Source organism: Spermophilus citellus, assembly GCF_964194105.1.
Source record: "Spermophilus citellus genome assembly, chromosome: 19".
Taxonomy (NCBI): domain Eukaryota; kingdom Metazoa; phylum Chordata; class Mammalia; order Rodentia; family Sciuridae; genus Spermophilus; species Spermophilus citellus.
In genome coordinates, this window is record NC_138201.1 from 17266797 (window position 1) to 17281052 (window position 14256).

A 14256-nucleotide genomic window follows, 5' to 3' on the forward strand; every position below is an offset into this window, starting at 1 on the left:
GTCTGGGATGCACATCGATGTCGTTCAAACACTGGATGAAATGAAACTGAGCATTGAATGCAAGTTACCTTCCCTATCCTGCTGCAAAAGAATCCTTTGCTTTAGGGTAAGATGAGACTATTTACTAGAAAGGAAGGAAGGGAAGGAGCCAGAGAGGAAGAACAAAGGAAGGGAGGAGAGAGAAAGTGCCCAGCTTTTGCTTTAGTTATATGCAATTGTTTATCTAACTCAACAAGAGACTTTGAAAATAATGGACTGTCTTGAGGCTGGCTTGGGTATTAATAGATTTCTGTCTCTGTCTCTCGCCTGTATACACACACACACACACACACACACACACACACACACACACTGTGATTCCACCCTACACATTTGACCCTGGCTCAGTTCAGCCTCCTTTCCAGTATCCTTGAACCTGGCTGAGTGGCAAAGGTTAAGAAAAAGCTGAGTCACTAAAGATAAAGTATAATTCAAGTAATGCATCTGTAAATCATAAAGATTTAGTGGTAACGTTAAATTGTTACCAGTCCTCAAGAGTTGGACTTTGAGAAAAGGATTTGAGCTGTTATATTTTGGATCATCGAAGAAATGAAAAACAAGAGGCTGGGCATATAGCTCAGTGGTCAAGTGCTAGGCTTGACATGCGCCAGGCCCTGGGTTCAATCCTGAGCCCCATCGCTGCTGCCCCCTCCCCACAAAAAGAAAATTGATAGTACTTTATATACTATTGAGGATGCTGAGATCATTTCTATTTCATGTATCTTTTTTTAAAACATATGATCATAGACATTTTAAAAGAAACTTTCCTTGTATATTACTTGAAATAAAACATAAATATGGTCCTGGCTCAGGTGTGTATATATCAGAACTCTTCCATGTACCCTGGTTCTCCCAAGGAAAAAAAAAATGACTCATGTGAAGAAGTAATAATGGTGAGAATCGTATTTGGAGTTGTTTAATTTAGAAAGAAGCCTGGAAAATGGCCAATAAATGTCTTGGCTTTAAATACGACCCTGGTGACATGTTTCATCTTGATTTCTGAGATTAATTAATTATGGGAAACATCTTAGAATTTATTTAAAGGGTCACATGGGAAAAGTCATACACCAGTAGACAGGATTGGTCTCAGGCTGAACAGGAGTTCCAAGATGGATGATTGGCATGTGGAAAATTACTAAGAAACAAATAATGGCTAACGCTTATGTTTTCCAAATTAGAAAGAAAAAAGTATTTTTGATATCACTGTAGAGATTGTCAGAACCTTTGCATACTTTTATTTTTCTTTTTGGAAAAGAACATGGTGTACACTGAGAATAGGGACCTTTTTCTGAACGGTTCAGTGTTATCTATTATCCAGCAAGATCCTTTACATATATGTAGATATAAATAATCTTATTATATATTACATAGGACCAAATAATGGATTGTGTTATCAAATACTTAAGTAGGAGAGAGTATATTCAAGAGCAATTTCAGATTCTGATACACGTTGAAACTGGACGATTAAAAAAAAATATTTAAGGAAGAAAGAAATAGAGACAATTTTCCTAGACTGGAATTGGCTGCAGCAATGTAAGTTTCTTAAGTGTTGGCTAAGATCATTGCAAAACCAAAAGTGCTGCAGAAGGGTCAAATTTTAAAGAAAATTTCAAAGCTTCTGTTGAAATTTAAAGTGCACACATACAGTTATTATGTGTTAATCAAAGTTTTTAAAAAATATTTAAAGAGATGAAAATGCTAACTAACCTGATTTGATTATTACCCATTATATACATGTATGGAGTTACCACATGGTATCCCATAAATATATATATATATATATATATATATATATATATATATATATATATATATATATAATTAAAATGAGGATTGAACCCAAGGGTGCTGTCACTGAGCTACATTCCCAGCCCTTTATTTATTTATTTTTTAAATTTTGAGACATAGACTCACTAAGTTGCTGAGGGTCTTACTAAGCTGCTGAGGCTGGCCTTGGACTCACAATCCTCCTACCTTAGCCTCCCCAGTTGTTAGGATTGCAGGCATGGGCCACTGTGTCCAGCCAAAATAATATATAATTATTTAAAAAGAAAGCTAAGGCACATGTTTGGTCTCCATTCATATGAATAAAAACAGTTTTACACACTTACTTTGCTTTTCAAGTTCTTTGTAAGTTTTAGGATCTTTGGTGGATTTTTCTACCATGAAATATATCCCTGCCCTCTTTACCCCCCAAAACACACACACACACACACACACACACACACACACACTCACACACTCTCTCTCTCTCTCACACACACACACTCACACACTCACACACATACACACAGTGGCAAACAAGGAAGAAATCTAGGTAAAAATATCTTATCTAGAGAGCAAAATTTTAAGTTTTCTTCTCTTCCAACTTTTTTCCTCATTCGTCTGGTTTCTGCAAAGATAATAAAAATAATGACCAAGTCACATGTCTGGTCACTTATCCCATTTTCTCAACTTCCCTATTTATCTCATGCTGCTTCATCTCCCCTGTCAGAATTCTTTTACCACTTCTGACTGTTTCTTTAAAGTCACATTCATCATTTATTCCCCATATTAACTACTTTTGCTGGAAAACTCATTAGTCATTATTTGATTCTTTTATTACTTACACCAAATGTCTCTTGCCTCATCTGCCTGCAACTCTGATTTGGTAGCTTTCTTTGAATATTGCATCATGTTTCCTATGAAAAAGTCAACTCTTTTTTTTTTTAAACAATTGCAATTGCCATTATGTAAATATTACTCTTCTTACAGAAAATTTCTGCTCAGGCTAAATTCATCCCCACCCAAAGCATCAATTTAGGTAAACAAATCTTCCAATACACAATGTTCTCTGGAACAAGCAATCCTTTCAAGGAAAATAATCAAGTCATTCTCAAATGTCACAAAGTAACTAGCTACAGTTAAAGTCAAAAATCATCAAATTTTCAGTTTCAGCTGTCAGTTGTACCCTGCAGTGCTTCCTCTTCCACCCAAAACTGCTCAGTGTAATGAAACTCTGGGAAAAAAAATACCTTATTAATAATCTCTTCGATATGTGCCAAGAACAAAACTTTCACTTTGGCACACAGTAAAATGTAGAAAAGTGAACTTTAATTCTTTTTCCTAACTTAGGATGAATATTTATTCAGTAGCTACATGTACTTTTTTTTTTTTTTTTTTTTTGGCGCTGGGTCGGGATACAGGTGCAGATCCTTTCTAGATTTCACATTGTCTGGAATGTTCCATGTTTTGATCCAAAATATACTTTATGTTCCACAAATGAGAGGAAGAGCTTGCTTTGGAGGCCTGGGTTGTTTTACAAAAGTAGGTCATTGTTTTTTTGTTGTAATTATTTGAAACAGTTCAGTGTTCTGCATATTTTATTTACATTTTCGTGACCCATAGGTTTTTCTTCCCCAGGGTTGACATTTACCGGTTTGCTAATTATAGAAGCAAAACCTGAATTTCTGGAAATTTCAGAAAACATCAAGAAAAGAAAAATTACCAGTAGTCTGCCCCCAAATGCTAAGATCTTTTAACAATAAATTAGTATTTGTCCTCAAGTTTTTAGTCAACTTTTGGTTTTTAGTCAATATGAAAGTTAGTTTGTATCCTGCTTTTTAAGTAATATTTTGTACGCCCTGCCTTTTGAACTGCCTCGGGAAGGAGAAAAAAAAATCCTTATTACTATTTTTCCTAGAAAACAGTCCAGAATTTGAATATATGAAATTAGTTGGCGTGGGGAGCACATTCAGGAATAAAAATATTCTTTCTAGTATTTTCTTTTTAATTATCTAAAAAGACAAACGATGGCTTGAAAGTGTTCAGAAAATTATTAGGGTATCAAAAAATGTTCTTTGGCAGGTTTGAATAATGAGTAATAATTCTTAAATATTTTCTGAATACCTTTTTCATTTGTATAAAACCATGGCAAAGGCTTGGGCTGGGGCTCAGCATTTGTCTAGCATGTGTAAGGCACTGGGTTTGAGCCTCAGCACCGCATATAAATAAAATAAAAATCTGTTCACAACTAAAAAAAAAAGTGTATAAAAAAAGAACACAAATCACTGTTGTCAATATTTTTAAAAAAATCATGGCAAATCAATTCCTTCCCTCTAAATGTAGTAATCAAATAATAGTGACCAAGTCCTACGGTGTTATAATAGTATTTCCTCTTATCATATGATGTAAGATATACTAGCTCCCTAAGCTATTCTATTTCAGTGCCTAATTATCCGTTCAGTAGTGAAGCATTTACTTTCTCTTGCAATTAAATAAATAAACATATTCTTGATGTTTTAAATTAGGGGAGCCATTACAGGATGGCAGATTTGTTCATTTTTTTCTAAGGCTGACTACTTATTTTCAGTGGATGTGGAACTAATATGTTTATGACTTCTACTGGGGTGCAAAATAGCGTATTTTTGTTTTTCTTTGGTTTTGTATTTAACAGTCTGTATCCTGAATGAATGGTCTGGATGACTTTCATCTGGAAATTTTCTTCCTAGTTTTCAATCATATTTATCAAAATGACAACCCATATTGCCCTTTGCTCTATATCTATCCACTGCACATGAACTAATTCTTTAAACTGGGAATTTCTTTTCTTTTTTTTTTTTCTTTTTCTTTTTGCAAGGATCTAGAAACAAAGAGAAGGAGATATTTGTTGCTGAATATAATGGAATAAATTGTGATCATACTTTCGTAAGTCATTTGTGTGTGTATGTAATATGTATGTATTATATGATATATATATTACAATTTTCTGATAACATATTCTCCCACAATGCAAAAAAAAAAGTAATGTCACAAAGGTGAATTCTAAGACACATACTGACAAAGAGCCGTAAGCACACAGTGGGCAAAAGTCCTAGCAAACTTGAAAAATATTTAACTGAACAATAATGGAGCAATGCCAGATGCTAAAAGTCACCAAAGATCATTTTAATTGTTGTAGATATAATGGTGTTCAATGACAGCTGTTTTGGAACAAAAAGGTTATTTCCTGCAAAATTCAGTAACTTTTCTCCTAAAATAAACTCTCATTGATTGTTAAAATTACCAATTGTCCTTAATGGCAAATGGACACTAACGTTGGCTAATAACTTGAAATATGGAGTCACCCCTTCATGTTGATTTGTAAACACTATCTGGAGGAAAAATTAAAGACATAATGGAGCCCCGTGTTATTTCTCCCTATGGAGATATTACAGAGCTCTTATGTAAGAGAAGTCGTTGAAAAAAAAATATCTAAAGCAAAAACTACTTACAAATTGCATGTTGCAATTTTCCCACTGAGCACAACTTCCTCTCCCCTTTCCCTTCTCTCGCTCTCTCTCTCTCTCTTTTTTTTTTTTTTGAAAACAACAAGAATAAGCTTTTTTGAAACACTGCATTTTGCTAAGTTATAAATTTAAAAAGCCCAAATGATTTAACAAAAGAGAATGTACCTATTAATGAACAAATGTGTATTTTGTGTGCTGGCTCAAGTCTACTAGAATGAACTGCTTTAGATTTTGTGTTATTTATATGTTACAAGTCTATTTTAAGGCTTTTTTCCCCCCTAAGGTCATAATTATATGCATTACACTTAATGGTCAAAGCAAATGTTTTTTTCTTTCTTTTTGCAATACCGGAAATGGAACCCAGAGCCTTGTGCAAGCTAGGCAAGTGCTCTACCACTGAGTTATAGCCTCAGACTATTTTTTTTTGTTGTTCTTATATATTTTAAAAATATGTCTTGGCAGCTATTTAAGTAAAAGATAAAGAAATGTAAAAAGATAAAGAAGCACAGTTTCTGTCCTCAAATCAAGAGATAGAGTCACTACATCACTTTTATTCATTCATCTTATTAATTCTATTTTGTTCTGATTAAGAAAACTAATATATATTCATTATTTTTAAAGTTGGAAAATTCCAAAAAAGCCAGAATCACCCTGAATATACACCACCACCCAAAGATAATCTGTTAACCCATAAATTTATTTTTCCAAGCATTTTATAGGCATATGTATGTATGAATATATCTTTATACATAAGTAGATAGTGTTTTGGTTTTTTAAAAGATTTTAGGTATTAGTTTTAACAATAATGAGAAAGGAGTTGAAATTTTGAAAAGGAACTCCTTTTATTTGTTTTATTTATTTATTTAAAAATTTTTAGTTATAGATGGACACACTATCTTTATTTTTTTGTTTATTTATTTTTATGTGGTGCTGAGGATCAAACCCAGTGCCTTACATGTGAGAGGCAAGCACTTTGCCACTGAGCTACAACCCCAGCCCAAGAACTCCTTTTATTTTTTAAAAAAATATATTTTTTAGTTGTAGATGGACACAATACCTTTATTTATTTATCTTTATGTGGTGCTAAGGATCAAACTCAGTGCCTCCCCCATTTCAGGGGAGTGCTCTACCACTGAGCTACCACCCCCGCCCCCAAGAATTCCTATTTTTTTTAAATAGTTTTTTGTAGTTGTAGATGGACACAACACCTTTATTTTATTTATTTACCTTTATGTGGTGCTGAGGATTGAGCCCAAGGCCTCACACGTGTTAGGCAAGCACTCTACCACTGAGCTACAACCCCACCACCAAAAGAATTCCTATTGTCCTTGGGTACCACAAGAATTTCCATTATTCTGATATATTTCAGATTTTTTTCTTTTATTTCATCCTATTTCTACCTGGTGAGATCCATGACGTTCAGTTACATATGCTTATTAGGTAGAATTCCAGTATTTTCTACTTATATATTCCTTTTAAGAATGCTGGTTTGGAGGCTCGGGCTGGTTTGGAGGCTCAGTGGTAGAGCGCTTACCTGGCATGGGTGAGGCACGGGGTTCAATCCTCAGCACCACATAAAAAGTAAATAAATAAAATCAAAATTATAAAAAATTAAAGAAAAAAAGAATGCTTGGTTTTAAGCAAAATCATTTATGTAAGGCCATTCCATATATCAAAATAATGCCTTAAATCTATGTTTTTAGACTAAGAGAAAAATTTCTATGAGGCTTAGTCTTCCCAAACAAGCAATTAAATGTGGGAATCATTTAATAGAATTGTTACTGTTTTCAACCAAGAGTTTTATAACTTAATTATTTTTCATTCTCTCATGCAGGATACATTCTAAAATTTATTCTGTAGTTCTGCTACGCTGAACACAGAAAGACATATACCATATATTCTCATTCATGTGGAAGTTGAAAAAGTTGATCTCATAAGAAGGAAACAGCAGAGGCTGGGGCTGTGGCTCAGTGGTAGAGCGCTTGCCTTGCTCATGTGAAGCACTGGGTTCGATCCTCAGCACCACCTAAAAATAAATAAATAAAGATATTATGTCCATCTAGAACTAAAATATTTAAAAAGAAGAAAACAGCATAATGATAGCTAGAGGCTAGGAATGGGACGTGGGCCAGAGAGGTTTGGGTGATGGTTACCAAACTGCAGTCAGACAGGAGGAATAAATTCTGGCAACCTACAACATAGTAGGTTGACTACAATTTAGAACAATGTATTCTATACATTTTGCTTGCTTTAATTTATTTACTTATTTGATGCTAGAGATTGAACTCAGGGTCTGGTGCATGCTAAACATACCCTCTATCACTGAGCTCTACCCCCAGTCCCTACCAAATAGTTTATAAATAACTAGAGAGGAGTTTGAAGCCTCTCAGCACAAATGAATGATAAATAATTCAAGGAGGTACAAATGCTAGTTCCCTGGTTGATCATTACACATTGTATACATGTTTTGCCTGATCACGCTCCACCCCACAAATATTATGTATTATTATGTACCACTATTATGATTATGTATCATTCAAAACAATTTAAGAAGGAGCCGTGGTGCATGTCTGTTGTCCCAACTTCTTGAGGCTGAGGCAGGAGGATCCCAAGCTTCAGGCTAGCTTTACCAACTTAGTGAGACCCTGTCTCTAAAATAAATTAATTAACTTTAAAACTAAGAAAATATACTACAACGGACTTTGAAAAGGATAGATCTAGGTGGACTGGGGATGTAGCTCAGTGAGAGAGCACTCGCTGAACATACACAAGGCCACGGGTTTAATCCCCACTAACACACACACACACACACACACACACACACACACACACACACATACAAGAATAGATCTCTATGTTCTGACATGAAAAAAGACCTCAAGTGAAAAACTCAAAGGAAAAAAAAAAAGAAAAAAGAAAAAAAAAAGAAAAACTCAAAGGACAATACATTTCAACTAATTTATGCTAAACAATGATGCAAAGTGTGAATGCTAACCTGTGTATGTTTAGAAGTACATACACTTCTTTCCATGTTTATGGAAATGTATAGAAAAGACACTAGCAAGCAATGTCTCAAACGGAGAAGGGAAGTGGAAGTGGGGGTTGGCAAGGGAGAACATTAACAATCTATTCTGGGGATTTCTGGATTCTTTTCAACAAGAACAGATTCAATGCACACTGGTAGAATTATATATATATATATATATATATATATATATATATATATATATTTGGGGGGTACTGGGAATTAAACTCAGGGGCACTCAATCACTGAGCCCCATCCCCAGCCCTATTTTGTATTTTATTTAGAGACAGGGTCTCACTGAGTTGCTTAGGGCCTCCCTGTTGCTGAGGCTGGCTTTGAACTCGAGATCCTCCTGTCTCAGCCTCCCCAGCCGCTGGGATTACACGTGTGCACCACCGCGCCTAGCCTAGGAGAATTATTTTTAAATGGAAGAAATTCAGATATCCTGATGCAGTATTACCCTTTAAATTGGCCCTGCACTACTCTGACATCTGGGTTTTTTTTTTTTTTTTTTTTTTTTTTTTTGTCTTATCTTCTTCTGTGGTACTGGGAATCAAACTCAAACTCTCACATGCTAGGCAAGTGCTCTACTACTGAACCTCATTCCCAACCCCTCTAGTCATTTCTGTCACCCTTTAACTGCCTCTCAGAAACTTGAAAGTTCCTAGAGAAGATACATGCACTGTAATTTGCACTTTTCCTGTGCTTTGGTGAGGGACAGAGTAGCCCCTAAGTCTGTCTCCCTTGAACATAATGACCTGGAGTGGGACTGAGAAGCCACTACACCATCAGAACAGCAAAACCATTATCTATCTACCAAGAGCTCTGGGGATGGATTTCATTAGAAGTCCTCATGATGAAATCACCCACCAAAAAAAAAAAATCCTTTTTCTAGAATAATTACTAGAATCTCAGTTTAGTAGTGGACACTATTTTTTTTTTTCCTCTTGCAAAACCAAGAGCCCTGGGCACTACTTCGAGGGCAGCCATGGATAGAAAGAAAGAAGGTATTTGATTTTATAGTGTGAACAGGAAAACATGCATGGAGCCTGGTCCCGGGGCTTACCATTGGCCTTGAATCTAGATAGACCTATGGCAAATACAGTCCTAAATGGTAGTTAGACAAGAAATTCAGCCTGTTTCCCTACAAATTAAATTCATTAGATGAATGAATTCCAAAGTGAGGAGAGAATGGATGAACATTAATGGCAGGTGATTTCTTTCATGAAAACAAACTCAGACACTGCCAAATACCCTCTCTTCTTCAAACTGGCAGCCCCCCAACTCCCCCACAGGTCTAATCTGATCACTGGTTTTTTTTTTTCTGTGCTGGGGATTGAACTCAGGGCCCTTTTACTCCTGAGCAACATTCCCAGACCCATCCCTTCCCTTCTTTCTTGAGATTTCTCTTTCTCTGTCTTCATTGGCTCTTTTCTCTTTGTTTATGATCATATGCAAACCCCTGCTGTCTCCAATACAGAGATAAAAGCAAAAAAAAAAGAACGCCTTGTTTGGAATTTGTGTCCCCTTTGCAAAAATCTACTACCTTTGCTCCACTGCCAAGAGTCTCTAAAGAACAAGTGACTTTCATTATCTGTGTTTTCTCACCATAAAAGGCTAAGAGCAGGACTCAAATGTTAGGTAGAATCCAGTTGCAATCTTAGATCTGTTGCAAACTACTTGTATGGCTCTGGTCAAGGTCTCCCTGAACCTTGGTTTACCCATCTATAATATGAGGGTGATAATAACAATGTCTGACCCCTGAGAACTGTCGCCAAGATTAAATACAGTGCCTGGCACATGTGTAGTAGGTGCTCAATAAACATTGCTGACTGCCTCCGTCTCAGCCTCCCCAGTTACCAGCCTATCTTATTTGGTCTCTCTGTGCCATCTGTGCTGTCTACTTTGTTCTTTTGATTTCCATTCTTCCAGGCCATTGTCATTTTTCTTTTCTCTGCCTCTGTGGTGTTTCCTTCTCAGATTCCATCTACCCTGGAAAAGCCCACTTTCCCTAGGGATGCCTCCCCAACCTCCTCTGTCGTCTTCCTGTCCCCAGTCATCTCCTTCCCATCAGTGGCTTCCACTGCTGGGTATACAGTGGCAACTCCATAGTTGTATTCCCATCACAGACTTTTTTTCCAAAGTGACAGGGGTGTACCAGCAAATGTCTACGGATGTCCTCACTTGGCTGTCCCTTTCAAACATGGAAAACTCAGGGTCTCAAATTGATCCTGTTAATTGTTCCAATCAGAAACCTGAAGTCAGCTTAGACTCATGCTCTCTAATGCAAAAAAATTAAAAAAAAAAAAAAAGCCCTTGGGTTCTACCTTCTGAGTAATCTTATATGGCTACATTCTATGCGTTCTTCAAGCTCAAGTTCAAGTATTTCTTCTTAGGGAAGGATTCCCAGTAATCAGCCCTTCCCAACCTGAGTGAGATTTCTCCCCTCATGACACACTATGTGACACCAAATCCATAGCACTCTTGGCTTTGTGCTCTAATTTTTTTACATGATATTTAGATTTAATCATTGTCACTTAATTTGTTGTTTTCTATTCGCATGTGTTGTGGATGGAACCCAGGGTCTCAGACATGCTAAGCTCGCGCTTTACCACCCAGCCACACCCCAGCCTGACCCTTCCCCCAAACTATCTTATTAAGATTGTCTGCCTCCTGCACTGGAGTGTGAGCTCCCTAAAAGCAGGAATTTGGGACTTCATCCTAACATAGTACAGGGCAAAGGAGATGTGCTCCATCAGGATTTAAAAGCAAATCTCTCCCGGTGCAATGGTGCATGCCTGTAATCCCAGAGGCTCAGGAGGCTGAGGCAGGAGGATCGCGAGTTCAAAACCAGCCTCAGCAAAGGTGAGGCACTAAGCAACTCAACAAGACCCTGTCTCTAAATAAAATACAAAATAGGGCTGGGGATGGGGCTCAGTGGTCCAGTGCCTCTGAGTTCCATCCCTGGTACCAAAAAATAAAAAAATAAAAAAGCAAACCTCTACCTGGCCCACCATGAACCCAACTCTCCTTGACTGTCTCCGTCATACTACTGTGAACCTGGAATTTAGCAAGATGACTGACGGAGAAGTGGCTCAATCACATTCCAAACCATTCACTGAATAGTAAATCTGTCTCTAGATAATTAAGAGTTAACTATATACTAGCATCCAAGGGAGCCTTGCCAAGTCAATAAATTACTTGCTGTTTACTGAATACCAACTGTTTCCCTCACATACTGAGTATGTTTACTATTTCCATTGCTCGCATTTCTTACTGAGAATAATCAAGAATTCAACTTTCTTTTTTCGTGACAAGGAAAAGATTCTTTTGGTAAGATAGCATCTGAAATGCTGGCTTTCAAATACTTGAAAAGGCGATTCTCTGTTTTGATTGGGGACTTGGACCTTATCAGTCACACAATAAAGAGCAACATTCAGATTTTGCACTCTAAAATTTTTTTTAGCTTACCACTTATGACCTTTCCATCCCAGCAAATGATTCTCAAATTTTAATGCGCTTGACAAACATTAAGTCAAGGGAAAGAGCAAAAGAAACTAAAATAGGGAATGAGGAGAATTTGGCTTAACTTAAAATCTTTCAATTTTTTATATGAAAAAATTCATTAATGAATAATTTGTGTAGCTAAAATTAAAATTTGTAGTATTACCGAGGATGATTCTTCAATGTCAACCAAGTGGTTCTAATGAATCCAAGAATCCTGGATTCCACCTTTCTAGGATTAGAATCCAACACCTAAAACAAAAATAAAGTGCCCAGAATTTGATGTTGCAGCCAGATTTTGGAACCACCTTTCATTGATTTTTAAATGGGAACATTTTTTTTTTCAGTGATCTTGAAAATGAATCATTTGGACTGGGTTGTGGCTCAGTGGTAGAGCACTCTCCTAGCATGTGTGAAGCCCTGGGTTCAATCCTCAGCAACACATAAAAATAAATAAATAAAATCAAGGTATTGTGTCCATCTACAACTAAAAAATATATTAAAAAAAGAGAAAGTGAATCGTTCAAGGGTTAATACTCCTTTCATAATCAGGCAAAATAGAAATCAAAAAAGAAGAAACTGCTGAAGAAAATTATCAACTTTAAATAATACAAATAATTGATACTTAAAATGAAGAGTCGATAGTTTTCCAGAATTGTTAGATTTATCTTAGTAGTTCAAATTATATCACCTTGCTTTTTTTTTTCTTCTAGAATGTTAGCTAAATGAAGGAGCTCTTAAATTCTACGGTTATTAGCTATTGTCTAATCTTTAGGCATCACAGATAAATGAGATGGGTCTCCAGTCATTTGATTCACTTACAAACATTTATGAAGTGCCTACCACGTGACAGGCACACAAAGCACTTTATATGTAAAGTATTAGAATTTGCAAAGTTTTTCTCATCTGGAGTGGAATATTATTTTGAACATAATAGTAATTCAATAAATGTATGCTGAGTCATGGATTCAATTAACTGTAGAAAATACTATTATTTGAGCTCTTTTGAAATCTACACAAGAATGCTATCAGAAAAGTTGCATTGTTAGAACAAGTAACTACCAGGAAATCCCCTTGGTAATGGTAACACTTTATTGATACAAAACATAAAAACTGTCTTAGAGGATCATAGTGTGAAGTCAAACAATGTATTGGGTTCTTTTTAAACTAAGAAAGGCAGACACAAAGGAACTGTACAACACACACCTAAGACAGAAATGTGCTTTTCAACATTAACTGGATCATTTTCAACCCAAGTGGCTGAAAGAGGACCTTTCTGGAAAATAATCGATTATAGTAAATTATGTGATAGTAAAATGAAGGACTTGACTTCTAATACGAGGTTGTAGATTTGAAGTGTATTTATTTACCAACCCCCCAACTCCAAAGACCATTAAAATGATCAAAGCTACAGCTAAAGCCTGTTAGTGTGAATTAGAAAAAGGTACCCCTTCTACCATCACTTTAATGCCTCTTTTTGTGCAGTTACAACCTGCCTTATATGCTGAAGCTCCGGGAATAACAATGACAGAACATGGTAGGCGGGTGAAAAATTAAAAAAAAAAAAAAATATGCTAGTTCCTATTCAGTTAGGGGAAATTAGAAATAATCTTTTTTTCTCAACATTTTTTAAGATTTTTTTTTATTGGTATACAATTCACATACCATAAAGTTACCCTTGTCAAGATCAGCAAGTTTTGCTATATTTAACAAAATCTTGTAGCCATCATCACTGTCTAATTCCAGAACATGCATCACCCTCAAAAGAAACTTTCTACCCATTATTAGTCATTCCCTATTTTCTCTTGTCTTAGCCCCTGACACCCATGATCTATGTTCCGTCTCTGTGGACTTGCTTATTCTAGTCATTTCGTGTTAAAAAAAAAAAAATGCAGTTTTTGGTCTTTTGTGTCTGGTTTCTCTCACATAGCATAATTTTTTTTTTTCAATATTGAGGATTGAATTTAGGGCCTTGTGCATACTCAGCAAAGCACTCTACCACTGAGCTACATCCTCAGCCCTATTCTTTTTATCTTGAGGTGGGGTCTCATTAAGTTTCCCAGGCTGGCCTTCTACTTATGATCCTCCTGCCTCAGCCTCCTGAGTAGCTGGGATTGTATGACCTAGCACCTGGCTAGATGTTTTTCAGGATCATTATGTTATAACATATGTCAGGAGTTTGTTCTTTTCTCTCTCTTTCTCTGCCTCTCTCTCTCTCTCTCTCTCTCTCTCTCTCTCTCTCTCCTCTCTCTCTCTCTCCAGTGCAGGGTCTTGCTCATGCCAGGCTTACTGAGCTATGATCCCAGATCTCCCCTTAATTCCTTTTTATGGCTGAATAATATTCCACTGTATAGACAGACCGATTTTTGTTTTAGCTATTCACCAGTTAATGGACATCTGGATCATTTCCGTGTTTTGGCT